Raw genomic sequence first — 16,781 nt, 5'->3', positions numbered from 1 at the left:
AACATTTGAGTCCATGCAGCTCCCCTTGTCTCTCTGAATCGCCTCGCACAGCGCGTCCGACAAAACACTTTTCGCTGCAATTAACACCACTGCACAACACCATATGCCTCCGCTGTCATAACTGGCATCTCCAGGGGCAGCAGTGATCTTCTTTTACAAATAAACATGAAACTCAGCACCCAAGCCTCTCCTTTCTAGTCCAAACTGGACGAAATAAATTTACCACAGTTACAAAGGAGCTCCCACTTCTAGCACGATCACGGCACAGACAAAAATATAGATAACGAAAGGAAGTAGGGCAGGTTCTGCCTGCGCTCCGCATGCTCTCCTGTGAAGGTGTTACTTAATGACAGAAAGGTTTAACTACCAACTCCGATAACATAACACATAAGCACATAGCAATGTTATGAGCTGCGGCATTACACAATTCTAACCAGTTCACAACTCCGCTCTGTTTACGCCATTAGTCCGACTTAGCTTTCCGATCTCGCAGCGGATATCGGCCTTCATGAGTCATACTAAGTAAGTCTGTGACCCTTTGTCTGCTTTGGGACTCGCGAGGGCTCGTGGCAGGAGCCTCTCCTTGCGTTATCTGCGCGGCAACCTCGCGCGCTTCTTCTTCTTCTAGCAATGCATGAAGTAAATCCGGTGGCATTCCGGCCGTCACCTCTGGCGCCTGCCGAACAAATGCAGGAGAGGGCGTTTCTTGGGAACAATCTGCGCGCTCCGCTTCACTTCTGTCTCCATCAAAATCCGCGCTTTCCCTTTCCTCATTTCGTGAATACTGAACCGGTGCCGACTTGAGGCGATTTGCGTGTATCCTTATCAAGCGCCGGTTCACGTCTCGGACTCTGAAGTTTACCGGGGAAAGCTTCTCTACAACCTCGCACGGTCCTCTCCACTTCGTCTGGAACTTACGAGCTAGCCCAATCTGCCTTTGGCAGCTTTCAATGTACACGCTGTCCCCCACATCAAACGGCGCGTCTCTAGCACTGCGATCGTGCACCTCCTTCCTGCGCTTCGCCGCTTTCTTTAAGGCCTCCTTTGCGATGTCCCTCGCCACTTGCAAGCGCGATTCTAGCTCAACCTTACAGTCGTCCAGTGAAGCGTATGGGACACGACGGGGGCCCTCCGGCACTTCACTAGGCTGGTCCGGGTCTCGGCCGTAGAGAATATAGAATGGCGATTCGCCCGTGCTCTCGTGTGCTGCGGAATTGTAGGCAAACATTGCATACGGGAGCCACAAGTCCCAGTCCCGCTGGTCGCGCGAAACAAAATGCGACAGGAACCCGGCCAAGGTTTGGTTCAGTCGCTCTACCGCGCCGTTGCAAGTCGGATGGTACGGTGTTGTCTGCTTCTTAACGATCTTAAGCAGCTCGCAAACTCTCCTCATTAGCTGCGACACGAAGTTCGTTTAGCTGCGACACGAAGTTCGTTCCCCGGTCTGTCAAGAGTTGCCTCGGGGGTCCATGTCGGAGCACGATTTGTTCGACAAATGCTCTTGCAACCGTGTCTGCCTTCTGATCTGGGAGTGCTACCGCTTCCGCGTATTTTGAAAGGTGATCGACAAATACTAAAATGTACTTGTTTCCGGAAGTGGTCGTGGGCAATGGGCCCATTATGTCCATACCTGTCCGCTCGAAGGGAGCCGAAACCTCAGGGAACGGCTGAATTGGAGCTGGTCTTCGTCCCTTGGGTGTTTTTCTTTCGAGACAGGAATGACACTTCGCACAGTAGTCTCTAACATCCTGTCGCATGCCACTCCAAAAGTACAAACGCTCCACACGTCTGCGTGTCTTCGCTACGCCAAAATGACCGGCGCATGGCGCATCGTGAAACGCGCGAAGAACCCTTTCAGTCCACGACCGAGGTATGACGACTCTCTCCCAAGCGGTTTTCTCTGGTCTCCCTTTCCTGGTTGGCCTCGTGCGCCGACACATGGTGCCGTCTTTGCCAATGAAATAACCTAGCTGTTCGGGGTGAGACGGTGCGCCCTCTAAGCTTTCGATTATTCGCTTCAGCTCAGGATCTTTGCACTGCTCTGTGCGTAATTCGGCGGGGTCGACTACGGGGACAAACTCATCTATAGCTGCCACGGCAGCTGTGCGGCTGAGTGCATCAGCATTCAGATGTGTCTTTCCTGACTTATGCTCAACTTCAAAGCAGTATTCCTGCAGGTGTAGATTCTATCTAGCGAGTCGCGAGCTAGGGTCCCTGACACTCATCACCCATTTCAGAGGATGGCAGTCTGTGACTAGCTTGAATTTGCGGCCGTAAAGGTAGCATCTGAAGTGCTTTACTGCCCAGACAACGGCGAGGCACTCCCTTTCCGTAGCTCCGTACTTTTGCTCTGTGGGGCTCAGCTGTCGGCTAGCAAAAGCAACGGGATGTTCTTTGCCCTCGATAACCTGAGATAGCACGGCACCAACTGCGAACTTTGACGCATCTGTGGCCATAACGAAGGACAAATTAAAATCCGGGTGGCGCAACAGCGGTGCACTCATTAGCTTCCTTTTCAGGGCCCCAAAAGCATCCTCCGCGTTTTCGTCCCAGCGAAAGGCGACATTTTTGGCTGTTAAGGCGGTGAGCGGCTTAGCGAGCTTGGCGAACTCCTCTATGTGCCTTCGGTAGTAACCGATCAGGCCGAGAAACTGCCGGACCTGGCGGACGCTAGTCGGGGATGAAAAATCCGAGACACACCTTAGTTTCTCAGGGTCCGGTCGCACGCCGTCAGCTGAAACAACGTGCCCGAGGTATTTCACCTCGTTTTTGAGGAATTGGCACTTAGAGGGCTTCAGCTTGAGACCCGCCCCTCTTAGTCGCACCAAAACCTGCTCAATATTGCGCAAATAGTTCTCAAAACTGTCACTGTATATGATTATGTCATCCATATACGCGAAGCACAGCCTCCCCAGAAGACCTGCCAGGATAACATCAGCGGCTCTCTGCCAGACAGCAGGGCTGTTGGCCAGACCCATCGGCATTCTTTTCCATTCATAGTGCCCTGAGGGCGTGTTGAATGCCGTTTTCTCGGCATCTGCCGGATCCATTGCTATCGGCCAGAATCCCGCCGCCATCTCCACTACCGTGAAGTACCTGGCAGAATCCAGCTGAGAAAGCGTCTCCTGTATATTGGGGATGGGGTATGGATCGATGCGAGTTACGGCATTTAGTTTGCGGTAGTCCACTACCAATCGATACGAGCCATCTGGCTTTTCCACCAATAGTGCTGGTGCTCCCCAGGGTGACTTTGAGTGTTCGACAATGCCGCGATCAATCAGGTCCTGCATCTGCCTCTCCATCTCCTCACGTTGGGAGTAAGGAATCCTGTACGCACGCTGGTAAACGGGCGATGAAGTGCCGGTTTCTATCCTGTGCTTTATAACGCCACAGCAGCCCAAATCCAGGTTGGACGCGGCGAATACCTCCGAGTAGTCGTTCAGCAAACCAGCCAGAGCCTCCCTCTCCCTGGATTTTACGTGAGAAAGATCGAACGACACCTTTGGAGCAGCCGAAGGACTAGCATGCTCTACAGTTGCGAGTACCGTATCGGTGGGCTCATGTTTCTCTATCGCAGAGGTGAAGAAAGCCAATGTTTTGTTCTTGGGAAGGCTCAGTGGCTGCTGGCTACAGTTAACCACCCGTAGGGGCACTCTGTGGGCGTCATTAACTGTCACGAGGCACGCGGCTGCCTTCACGCCATTGCTGAGAGAGTCGACCGGCTCAAGCACTCCCACGGCGCCGCTCTCTACATCTGAAGGCACAAACGCGTACAAAATGTGCTCCGACCAAGGAAGGACGACCGCCTCATCGACCAGCCTGACGGCAACCCGCGAATATACCTTCTCCAATGATCCCACTGTTTGACGGGTGTCAATATCGGTAATGCGAATCTCAGCCCCTCTCCTGTTCAAAAACGGAACTTTTGAGCCGCCCGCATTAACCTCTTCCTCAGAGAATGAGACTACTACCTTCCCTTTTCTCAAAAAATCCTGCCCTAATATACCTGACACTCCGTTTGGCAGAGATACCGTGTCCGGGCATACGTAGCAGGGGTGCTCCAATGCAATTCCGCCGAGAGAGAAGTGTAACCGGTAGAGTCCACTTATGCCAAGAGGATCCCCCGTTATGCCTACAAATTTGGTTGCCATACCACCAGACGCTTCCAACACCTCGCGGTCCCCCTGCCTTCGAAGCGTGTTAAAACTGCTCTCCTTAAGCAATGTCACCTTTGACCCCGTATCTATCAACAATTCCATGCAACAACCATTTAACTTGCAACGCACAACAGAGCATGCCTTGTCGGCCACACAAACTACCACCACCTCATCATCCACTGCTCCCTCCCCATGCTCCTCAGGATGGGGAGGACTATCTAGTTTTTTGTCTCGGTATCTGGAGCCCCGCTGTAGGCTTGCTTAGGGCGTGTCTCGCCTGCTTCTCTTTGTCGCTCCCCACGGCGCACGTTTTGGCAAAACCTGGCGATGTGTCCGCGACCCTGACAAGCGAAGCATACGATTTCTTCAAAATCTCGCAAACCGCGCCTGTAGCTTTGTGGCGGTCTCCGGTTTCCAGCGAATGGGCGCTGTTGAGCGCGCGCTTCCACCTGGCATTCCACCTGCTGAGATAGCAGCTGTAGTAAGCGATCTAACCGCTCTGTCAAGAGAGCAACCTCAGGGTTGAGCACCGCTCTCTCTATGAGGCGTACTCTCGCTGCGGCTGTCGTTAACGCCTCATTTCGTTCCTCCTCCAATGCGGCCGCCACGGCTTGGTCGAAATTGCTCGGCTTGCGCGAGAGCACGAACCGGCGCACGGGGTCTTGCAGACCAGCCACGAACAAAGCGGTCACTTCCTCTTTAAGTAGATCCTCCGCGTATTTCTTCCTTAGCTGGTCCCCTTCCTCCTCCCTGCTTAACGTATCGCGTGCTAGGCGCTGAAGCCGCGACGCAAACGTTCGCACGTCCTCCCCTACCATCTGTCCGGCGTCACGGAACCTCTGTACCCGCACGTGACGTGGTTCAGTGTCGAAATGCTCGAACGCGAGCTTCTTAAATTCCGCAAATGATTTTGTGGATTTTGCCTTTTCGTCTCGCCATGCAAAATCATGAGCAGCTCCTGCCATCTTACACCTCGCCATTCCCAGCATTTGAGCATCGGACCATCCCCCCATTTTCCCAATCTCTTCTAGCATGGAAAAGAAATCGCAGATTGGAACCCCTGTCTTATCTCCTGTAAACGTCGGAATGACGCTTCCTAATGCCAGCATGCTTGCTCCGAGCGACGGCTGTGGAGTGGGAGCTCCCTCAGATAAAGACATTTTTTTTTCAAGCCCTCCGGTGCCTCAAGCCTCTCAAATGGGGGTAAAAGTCCCACAATCAGTCCCGTGATTCCCTTTTGATTGCAATTTTGAAGTCATGAATGTCGCAGCATTCAGAGGACATTTGCTTTTGAGACCCCACTTCTGACACCAGTGTGATGACCCCCCATAATGCGCAGGTCCACACGGGACGGAGAGGCAAAAAGACACCGTATGGCTCAGTTTAAACAAACAGATATATTCAATATTACACATGATTAAGATTATACATCAGAGGCTGGGGCGTCCGAGCTTACGTGCCGACGAATTCATGGGGACGATGGAGGGGCTCCGGAGTTGAGCTCGAACGGTTGCTGGCAGAAGCTGCACGCCGTCGGGCTTCGGCGCTGAAGGCCCCCTTGGCGAACGATGTCGTCCTGAGCGTTCGTTCTTCGGTACTCCTTGTCGATTTTGATATCCTCTTATCCCCACACTCTGTGCAGCGATGGCGTAGAGGTAGAACATCCGCATCGCGTGCAAGAGGACCGGGGTTCAAATCCTGGTGCCGCGCAATTCTCCACCGGGTTTAAAAAAAAATCCGCGTGTCGATGGAATTGCATAACCAGGCCTGGAGTGCGGCCTGATCTCGGTGACCAGAACCGATAACGCACTCTCTCACCAGAGAAGGATTTGGCCACCCTGGTGTAGTACTTGGCCAACACCTTCTATGATCGAACCAATTAACCTTCGGCCCTCAGTCCCCAGCGGCTGCAGAGCAACTGACCACGGCGGCGGTCAGACCTGTGATGCAGCGGAGGGTGCTAAGAATCTCTGGCTCCGGACAGGCCGCCATTGGAATCTGAACCTGGCAACGTTTAACGCTAGAACTTTAGCTAGTGAGGCTAGCCTAGCAGTGCTGTTTGAGGAACTAGCGGGAATTAAATGGGATGTGATAGGGCTTAGTGAAGTTAGGAGGACAGGTGAGGCGTATACAGTACTAAAGGACGGCCACATACTGTGCTATCGCGGGTTAGAGGATAGAAGAGAACTAGGCGTGGGATTCCTCATTAATAAGGATATAGCTGGCAACGTAGAGGAGCTCTACAGTATTAACGAGAGAGTAGCAGCTATAGTAATTAGGCTGAATAGGAGGTACAAGCTGAAAGTGGTGCAGGCCTACGCACCCACATCCAGCCATGAAGACCAGACCGTTGAAAGTTTCTATGAGGACGTAGAATCAGCATTGAATAAAGTAAAATCGCAGTACACAGTACTGATGGGCGACTTCAATGCAAAGGTGGGCAAGAAGCAGGCTGATGACCACGCGGTAGGTGACTTTGGGATAGGCTCTAGAAATAGCAGGGGAGAGTTATTAGTCGAATTCGCGGATAGAAATAATTTACGGATCATGAATACCTTCTTCCGCAAACGAGAAAACAGGAAGTGGACCTGGAAGAGCCCCAATGGTGAGATTAAAAATGAAATCGACTTCATACTATGCGCTAAACCTGGCATCATTCAGGATGTGGCCGTCCTCGGAAAGGTGCGTTGTAGCGACCACAGAATGGTAAGGTCTAGAATTAGCTTAGACTTGAAGAGGGAACGGAAGAAGCTAGTGAAGAAGAAGACCATTAACGAGTTAGCCGTAAGAGGGAAAGCACAGGAGTTTAGGATAGCGCTGCAAAACAGATATTCGGCTTTAACTGAGGAAGATGATCTTGATGTTCATTCAATGCACGATAATCTGACATCAATAATTACGGAGTGCGCAGTAGAAGTAGGCGGTAGGACAGTTCGAAAAGATACCGGGAAGCTATCTCAGGTGACGAAAGATCTGATTAAGAAGCGCCAAAACATGAGGGCATCTAACCCTACCGATAGAATAGAACTAACGGAGCTATCAAAGTTAATAAATAAGCGCAAGGTAGCCGACATAAGGAAGTTTAACATGGAGAGAATCGAGCATGCTATAAAGAACGGACGTAGCCTAAAAACAGTGAAGAGGAAACTAGGCATAGGTAAAAACCAGATGTATGCATTAAGAGACAAGCAGGGCAATGTCATTAGCAATATGGATAAGATAGTTAACATAGCCGAAGAGTTCTACACAGACCTGTACAGTAGCCAATGTAATCAGAGCGTTATTGAGAAAGACAGCAGTGCACAGCAATGCGTCATCCCGCCAGTAACGAAAGATGAAGTAAAGAAAGCCTTAGAAGCAATGAAAAGGGGAAAAGCAGCTGGGGAGGATCAGGTAACAACCGATCTGTTGAAGGATGGAGGGGACATCGTGCTAGAAAAACTAGCCACCCTGTATACGCAAAGCCTTATGACCTCGACTGTACCAGAAGCTTGGAAGAATGCAAACATTATCTTAATTCATAAGAAGGGAGACGCCAAGGACTTGAAAAATTACAGGCCGATCAGCTTACTATCCGTTGCCTACAAAGTATTTACTAAGGTAATCGCTAATAGAGTCAGGGCAACATTAGACTTTAATCACCCAAATGATCAGGCAGGCTTTCGTAAAGGATATTCCACAATAGATCATATTCACACTATCAATCAGGTGATAGAGAAATGCGCAGAATATAACCAACCTCTATATACAGCTTTCATTGATTACGAGAAAGCATTCGACTCAGTGGAAACCTCAGCAGTCATACAGGCATTGCGTAATCAGGGGGTAGAAGAGCCTTATGTCAAAATACTGGAAGATATATATAGCAACTGCACAGCTACTATAGTCCTCCATAAAGTCAGCAATAAAATTCCAATAAGGAAGGGCGTCAGGCAAGGAGACACGATCTCTCCAATGCTGTTCACCGCATGTTTACAGGAGGTATTTCGAGGCCTGAATTGGGAACAGTTGGGAATAAGAATAAATGGAGAATACCTAAATAATCTGCGATTTGCTGATGACATTGCCTTGCTGAGTCACTCAGGAGGTGAACTGCAAATCATGATCAATGAGTTAGACAGGCAGAGCAGATCGATGGGTCTAAAAATTAACATGCAGAAAACCAAGGTAATGTTCAACAGCCTAGCAAGGGAACAACAGTTCACAATTGGCAGCGAGAGCCTAGAAATTGTGCCGGAATACGTCTACTTAGGGCAGGTAGTGACAGCTGATCCGGATCATGAGAGGGAGATAACTAGAAGGATAAGAATGGGGTGGAGCGCATATGGCAAATTCTCGCAGATCATGAGTGGCAGTTTACCAATTTCCCTCAAGAGGAAAGTGTACAACAGCATAATGCTACCGGTACTCACCTACGGGGCAGAAACGTGGAGGCTAACGAAAAGAGTTCAGCTTAAGTTAAGGACAACGCAGCGAGCCATGGAAAGAAAAATGATAGGTGTAACGTTAAGAGATCGGAAGCGGGCAGAGTGGGTGAGGGAACAAACACGGGTTAATGACATCCTAGTCGAAATCAAGAGAAAGAAATGGGCTTGGGCAGGGCATGTAATGCGAAGGCAAGATAACCGCTGGTCCTTAAGGGTAACGGAGTGGATTCCAAGAGAAAGTAAGCGTAGCAGGGGGCGGCAGAAGGTTAGGTGGGCGGATGAGATTAAGAAGTTTGCAGGCAAAGGGTGGATGCAGCTGGCAAAGGATAGGGTTAATTGGAGAGACTTGGGAGAGGCCTTTGCCCTGCAGTGGGTGTAGTAAGGCTGATGATGATGATCCCCACACTCCCTAGGGTGAGGACGCCCACGCCGGAGTGGGGGGGGGGGGCTAGGGCTTTCACTTGGGCGCACAAACACACCACCGCACTTATGGTCTCGCCCCCCTCACGTGTTGAGTCCGAGGGAAAGAAGGTTGTCGTCGAGGTAGCGCATAGCGTCGGCTGTGGTAAGGCGCGCTCTGGCCCGCTGTCGGTTGCCGCGGGTCACCGGCCTCCGTTCTCCAACAAATGACACTCGCCCCTCAAGGCCGGAACGCGAGGTCACTAAAAGGCCGGGAAAGTGGTCCCTTGTCCTGGGATGTGCTCGGAAGGGTTGATTGATGATGCCCGCCGTCTTGCCACGGGGCCAGGCCCGCCGAAACGAGGCCGCCCTGGAACGGCCACGGCAATTGGGGATGATAACGCCCGTCTCCCCGCGGCGGCGGCGGCGTTCGTCTCGTGCCGACACTATGGAAAGGGGGTCCGGTTGTGCTTAAACCCCTTCGTTCTGGTCGTCTCCGTGCGGTCCACGGCGGCAGGCCCGAAAGCAATCCCACTCAATTTGCTTGCAGCCATATACAGTAGAAAAATGAAATGGGGTCCGGTTGTGCTTTCGCCGCCACTGGGGGCTCCGTCTACGCCGCGCCGTCGAACGCGGACGCTCGTAGCACACACAAGGAACGTCACAGAAGTATAATCAGGGATACGAACGGAATAGCTCCAAGCCAGATCCTGCGAATATATCCCAATCGCCGCCTTCACACAGCTGCCGGAGGCATCAGTGGAGAGAACAGTATGATGAGGAAAATTGTGTAGGTGTTCAGAAAGAAGACCATTTAGGATATCTGCGGGCTTATGTTTCGCATGGGACTGGTAAATATGGTCGTAATAGAAGACGGGGTCAGCCTGCGTATCAGCAACTCGTTGCAAGGAGATCAGATCAACCTGAAGCGGAGCTTGCGTGAACCTAACTTGCGGAAGCTGATAGCGTGGCCAATGTTGCTGTTGTTGTTAGCCTATCAAAAGATGGCACATACACAACTGGTCGATCGGAGAAGAATCCGGTGGCTATTCATCTGTACTCAATTAACAAAAACGAAAACCGCGCGGGAACGCAACACAGGCGGATGTGCTGAATTTCAGGAACAAACTATGCAACAAGTAACAAAATATTCCTGAATCAGATTTTACATTGCATATTGAACCATGACAGTACCAAAGCAATGAGACATAAGTGAAGCATTTCATTCCTTTCGTGACAGAAATGAGTTATGAGGTTTGTTGAACAATTAAAAAAGTGATTTCTGATGGCTACTACGGGTCCTTTCAAGTTATAGCTCAAGATTACAATCATATCTGATATAGATGACACACATGCTATGAAAGCAAGAAAATTTTTTCCTTTTTTTATGAGAAATGCACAGGCAGTTTCAAGGCTTGCTTCACAATTTGATTTCTGACGTATACACAAAGGCATGCCTATAAATTATTCGTGTGTTACATCAGAACCAACACTACTTAAGTTGGTAAATCATGTTCATTACCTGGGTGTCATTAATAGCAGACATATACTAATGCTGCTAATCCTATAGAAGAACAGACAGCGGTGTTATGAAGACGTTAAGTAATACGTGATACCGTTGTGTCCATCAGGTAATGAACTGTGCGGCAGTTTCAGTTTCTCTTCTCTTATTTTCAGTTTCTCTTCAGAGTTTCAGTTTCAGTCACATGCATGTTGCTTGACACCACGTATACGTGACGCAGGAAAAGTAGAGAGAGAGGGGGGGGGGGGGTTGGCGGGAACTTGGCGTCAGCATGATATCGTTCGCTCCGGTGTGTCGTTCGAACTTGCATCTACAATACAACGTGCCGACGAGGTAAACCTTTACTATGAGTTTCGCGGGATCTTACGCCCCCTCGTACATTCCTGGGAACCCCGGGCCAGCCACCAATACCATGGAACCAGTGAAAGGGACTGTTTTCTACTTACTAAGAGGCCTCTGGCGCATGAGTTTGCTGCATCCCGGCGCAAAGCTATGCTCCTGCATTCGCGCGGCGTCGAAGGTCAGCGCCGTTCCGGAACGCCTTCCACCACGAGCGCAATTTTAAAACGAAGGAGGCCTCAATTAAGTGAAGTTACGAAAGGCGAAGATGCGTTTCAAACCGCGCTCAGCACTTGCGACCGTCTGTTTTCAGCCACGACAGAAACGCCACCACGGTTCAAGATATGTTTACAGAACCCTGGTGAGCCTGTCAGAGGTTTATATTGATCAGTTACGCGAACTTGCGAAGAATTGCGACTTCGACAATTCCTGCCGCTCCCCGCGACTGCTCGGTGAATAGGGGGTGACAGCGCGTTTTTCTCTCTTTTTATTTCTCTTTCTTCCTTTTCTAGTATTTCTCTTTTGTGCCCATCTTCTTTTCAGCATCTCATTGTGTGTTGCTCTGTTCATGTGGCGGACATGTGTGCCAATTCCAACTCCTTAAGAAGGGGAGGAAGATCGCTGTAACTTCAGTCTTGAGAAAGGACAGGATCTGTCCAAAACATAGACTCAAAATAAATCTGTCTATATATATATATATATATATATATATATTATATATATATATATATATATATATATATATATATATATATATATAAATATATATATATATATATATATATAATATATATATATATATATATATATATATATATACATATATTAGTTACCCTTGATGTAGTGTCTCTGTACACCAACTTACCGCATGATGATGGCATCCGAGCTCTGGTCGCATCCTATGGAAAACACACAAGCGCTGATGCTCCTAGCCAAAGTACCATCGCTGCACTTACTGATCTGGTCCTCAAACTCAACTCTTTCGAAAGTTCTACAACTCCTTTTACCTACAAACGAGTGGTACCACTATGGGAACGAAAATGGCGCCAAACTATGCCAACATATATATGCATAGCATTGAATCGGAGTTTTTCCGCTCATACCCAACAAAACCGGCTTTTAACAAACGCTTCCTAGACGACATATTAATGGTATGGACGAAAACCGAGGACCAATTTATCCAGTTTATTTCAACATTTAACGACATACATCCAAACCTCTGTTTCACACACACTTACTCCACGAGTCAAATTAATTTCTTGGACGTCTCAGTTCGAGTGGAGAAGGGTAGCTTAATCACCAGTGTCTATAGAAAGCCCACGGCTAGACAACAGTACCTTCATTACAAGAGCTGCCACCAACGCCACTGCAAAAGTTCAATTCCATATTCCCAAGTCATCAGATTCAAACGGATCTGCTCACGACCAGAAGACTTCAAAGAAAATTCTAACCGTATGCGGGAGGTTCTGAGGGACCAATGCTATCCACGGCCTCTATTTTTGATGATGCCATTAGGAAAGCGGAAGTAAAAAGTCGTAACGAAATGTTTGGGGATCCCCCATCAGCAACCGCAAATGACACCGCTCTAATCTCGACTTAACCTTCGCAAGCAACCTTCCTAATGTCAACAAAATTCTAAAAAAACATTTCAACATAATCGAACAAAACGATAGACTGTCAAAAAATTTTCCAACAGTTCCACACGTTACCTACAGGCTACCAAAAAAATATACATGATTATGTAGTTCACTCTACTGACTATAAGGGAAAGCCTGTTGGTTGCCTACCTTGCAGGAAGAATCGATGTCAAGTTTGCCAGCATATGCGGACAACAACACTAGCTCAAAGCACACACTCTAACTTCAAACACTGCATCCGTGAAAACTTGAATTGTGGCAGTAGTAACGTAGTGTAGATGCTCGAGTGTGGTGATTGTCAGGTGCAATACATTGGCCAAACCGAGAATTCCTTCCGAATTAGATTCAACAACCACCGCGCGCACACCAGATCTCTTCCTCTCCTCCCCCTGTCGAAACATCTTTCCCAGGAAGGTCACGAGTTTCACAAACTATAAGTTACGCTGCTACAGAGCGGCTTCCAAAATACCCGTGAGCGTGAGCAATGAGAGTCACACTTTATATATCAGTTTAATACTGTGCAGGCCGGTATAAATGAAAACCCTGGCACTCTCCACACTTCAGAGATCATAGTCCTAGCCCTACTGAAATTCACAGCACACCGACTGCATCGCCTGAGGTCATGCCAATTTGCGTGCTTGCTTCCACATGCCGCCCTTCTCCTCCCCCTGCCATTCTTTCTTGCTCATGACCAGAGAAAACAGTTCTGAGAGCAAAGCATATTGCCTATTCCCCCCTCAACTTTTTATATTTTTATATTTTATTTTTATTTATTTCTTTTATCCTATTTTTCAGATAGTAGAGCGCGATGCTCCATATAGGACCCATTGCAATAAGGGACACTTGGGCGATTTCGCGCCTTCGTTCCCCATTTTCCATCTGTTACTCTCCTCTCTCTCTTAGTTTCCAGGAAGGAGCCCTCTTTTTGTCTCCGCGAGGGAACGCGGGGCGGAGGCGCCCTTCTGACGCGAGGCAGCGCGGAGACTGTGCTTTGCGGCACCCGGGTGCGGAATCGGGTTTCTGCGGTGCGTTTGGCCGGCCGCAACACCGCCGTAACTTACATTTTAACTGTTAACAGCCGCACCCGCGGGGAGCGCATCGCGCTCTGAGGCATATGCGCGCAGTGTTGTTTTCCGTTTCTTTGTTCTCTTCTTGCTGTTTGCTTGTTTATGATATTTTCTTTCCTGCTGTTCGAAGCTCTCGCTTCCGCCGATGGAAGCTTCCCCCCATAATAATTCTTGGCGCCCCCCCCCCCCCCCCTATTTTCCTTGCGGACAATCCGCCCTTTTCATTTTCCTGTGCTGCCACCTGGCGTACAACGCTGGAAGCTCACTGGTAGGGTACTGCGCGCCCAACCCGGCCGGTCTGAGTGCCGCTGCGGAGCACGTTTTGTTGGAATCTGTCAACGATGGCGTGTCCTGGGCAGCACCTGGTACCTGGAGGATTTCTAGGGTTGACTGATGGCTGGGTGCGAAGTCCGAGGCAGGCTGCAGTGCCCACCGAAGAGCAAATTCTTCAGTATCTCCGATCATCCGGCATGCGATGCGAACACCAGCTGAGCAAGGGCCGCCGCTTCAGAGATGAAGGCTACATTCGGAACATAATGTTCAATGAAATATCCCCGATCAGTGAGGTTGGCGTTTTCCGCTGTATATGCCTGCCATTCATGAAAGGTGGATACTACATCGTGCACGCCGTAGTACAGAAAACGACTGGGGACAACAGTTTTCACAAGCAATCGTTGTGCTCAAGCGCTGCCGAATAGCTACACGAGCTATAAAAGCACAAGCGTTCTCGCAACAAAGCAGCTCTGCTAGCATTTCACTGTATTTTCCCACAACACACCGCTGCATAGGTTAAACAAGCATGCACGTCCATAAAGACGAGCGTGAGAGGCGCACATTGATCCATTCCGGAGATACCACGCAGAGCTCTTCATCATGGATATGATTCGAACACACGCATAACGCACCTTCTTCTTCTGCCTGTTAATACATGGCACATACCCACACCGGGGGATTGGTCAGGGTGTAGTGGCATAAACAAGAAAATATAGGAGATTATGACAAAATTTTAGCACCATGCGTGAATGCTCTCGTAGCTTCTTTTTCGTTGCCCCGCTCCATCGCGCGTTGAAAGCGGCTCACAGCACTTGCCCATTTGGCCTTCTTGCTTGAGAAAGCAAAAAGCGTCGGAACGAAGTTTGGGTGCCGCGGTGACATTCGAGGCCTTCCTGCCCATGAATAAAACACTTCGTGATAGACTGCACACGCATTTAAACCCAGTACCTCGTCCGTACCTGTCACAAAGTGATTCCCGCACTGTCTTGACGTGCTTGACCGGTGCCAAGGGCGGCCACTATCGTCGAGCCGGCGAACTGCTTTTATCCACGCTTCGCGTCGAAGCTGTCCCGGGAAGCGAAAAATCTGAGTTTGCTTCCCTTTACATATTGGGCATTGCAGCCGTATAATAATAATAATAATAATAATAATAATAATAATAATAATAATAATAATAATAATAATAATAATAATAATAATAATAATAATAATTGGTTTTGGGGAAAGGAAATGGCGCAGGATCTGTCTCATATATCGTTGGACACCTGAACCGCGCCGTAAGGGAAGGGATAAGGGAGGGAGTGAAAGAAGGAAGAAAGGTGCCGTAGTGGAGGGCTCCGGAATAATCTCGACCACCTGGGGATCCTCAACATGCACTGACATCGCACAGCACACGGGTGCCTTAGCGTTTTTCCTCCATAAAAACGCAGCCGCCGCGGTCGGGTTCGAACCCGGGAACTCCGGATCACACTTGGTTTGAATCGTTATATAGAGAGTTCGTTTACTGCTCTCTGCGCTACTGCACTGTACTACTGATACATCGTTCTGCTGAGACCAGCTATTGCAGTAACGACGGTTAACAGGAACACAGCAGCGCGTAGCCTCGAGCACTATCAGCGCTTTTAACGAGGCCGCGAAGAACCAGTGTAAACAGAAACCGTGCTCAGTTTTGCCTGATTACGACTCCGGAACTGAATTAGGTTGCAATTAACGCAGGCAGCCACGCACTACACAAGATACGGCACGAACTCTATGCAGCAGTGTTTCGTAAAAGCAAAATTGAAGACGTAAGAGGCAATTTACAAACAGAAGCAACGCAAGCGACCAGTTTCAACAAATGAAGAAGGAAAACGAGGCGCGAAAAGCCGAAAACCACGCGCACCGCCGAGCCCGGCAGTCCAGCGCTCGTTCCGAACCTGTCGCTTCACATAGCGCGAATCCATCATAAGATTGCAAAGGCGTCCCTTACCTCCGGACGAGCTGACAGGGCGGCTTTCTTTAAGGTGGTTCGTTGAATCCATCATGCCGTATTGCAACACATTTCGTAGGTATCGCAATTGCGTCGCGCTGAACGCCCGACGCCTGCAGCAACGCACCCCGCGTAGGAAGCCGGTTTGTTTACACTCCCGCGGCCGGTCTCGAGGGAGCGCGCCACCCTTCTAATATGTTTCGCGACACCGCCGCCAGGGGATGGGCGCATGCGCAGTCGCGTCGTGAAAAAAGGCGGATTCACTCCTCTCCGCCCCCGCTGTCTCTAACCTCTGCTTTCTATTCCCCCCCCCCCCCCTTTTTTTTTTCGTCTGTTCCTTTCACCACCCTACTCCTTTCCCTCAGTAGAAGAGAGGAGTCTGGTCGCTCGCTGTTTGTCTCTTGTGTGATCTGTTTGTTTGCTCTAAGGAGAGCGTTTTTCAAAGGAGAAAGAGAAATGAAGAGAAAAGAAAAAACGCGCTGTCGCCCCCTGTCTGCCTAGCAGCCGCAGGGAGCGGGCAGAAAAAAAAGAGAAATAAAAAAAGAAAAACGAGAGCAGGACGTGAGAATAGGCGCCCACAAGGCAGAGCGGCGTCTAGTACAGAAACAGACGGTGGCGGATTCGCGGAACAGATAAGATTATAGATGCATGTACTCAAGTGCCGCTGGCCAAAACGAGTAAACAAATAAACAGAATCAAACGCAGACAGGGCACACTTCCCTGGAGCCTCTTCGGCAGAATAGTCAATGCGGATCAGCGGCGCAGTTAGCTTAACTAGAGACACGTGCACACGTGCAAGATGCGTTTTTTTTTATGCCTCGCGCGTTGGAAAAACGTGAGGAATTCCGAGAAAACCTGGGGAAAATGTGTCTCCAACCGGACATGACGTTACAAACGTGACGTCACATTTTTTTGACCAATCAGCGTTTCCATCCTACCGACCCGTGTGTGTGTGTGTGTGTGTGTGTGTGTGTGTGTGTGTGTGTGTGTG

At 49.5% G+C, this 16,781-nt stretch overlaps 1 long non-coding RNA gene across 1 annotated transcript in view; it reads right to left on the bottom strand.

The window, feature by feature from the left end:
- LOC144095054 (uncharacterized) overlaps positions 1-16,781 on the bottom strand; it is a 91,396-nt gene that overhangs the window by 46,942 nt on the left and 27,673 nt on the right. The gene's annotated exons all lie outside the window — the stretch shown is intronic.

The sequence above is a fragment of the Amblyomma americanum genome, chromosome 6 (genome assembly GCF_052857255.1).
Source record: "Amblyomma americanum isolate KBUSLIRL-KWMA chromosome 6, ASM5285725v1, whole genome shotgun sequence".
NCBI lineage: Eukaryota > Metazoa > Arthropoda > Arachnida > Ixodida > Ixodidae > Amblyomma > Amblyomma americanum.
The sequence above is the reverse complement of the archived record's forward strand: the minus strand, read 5'-3'. Positions and strand labels throughout refer to the sequence as shown.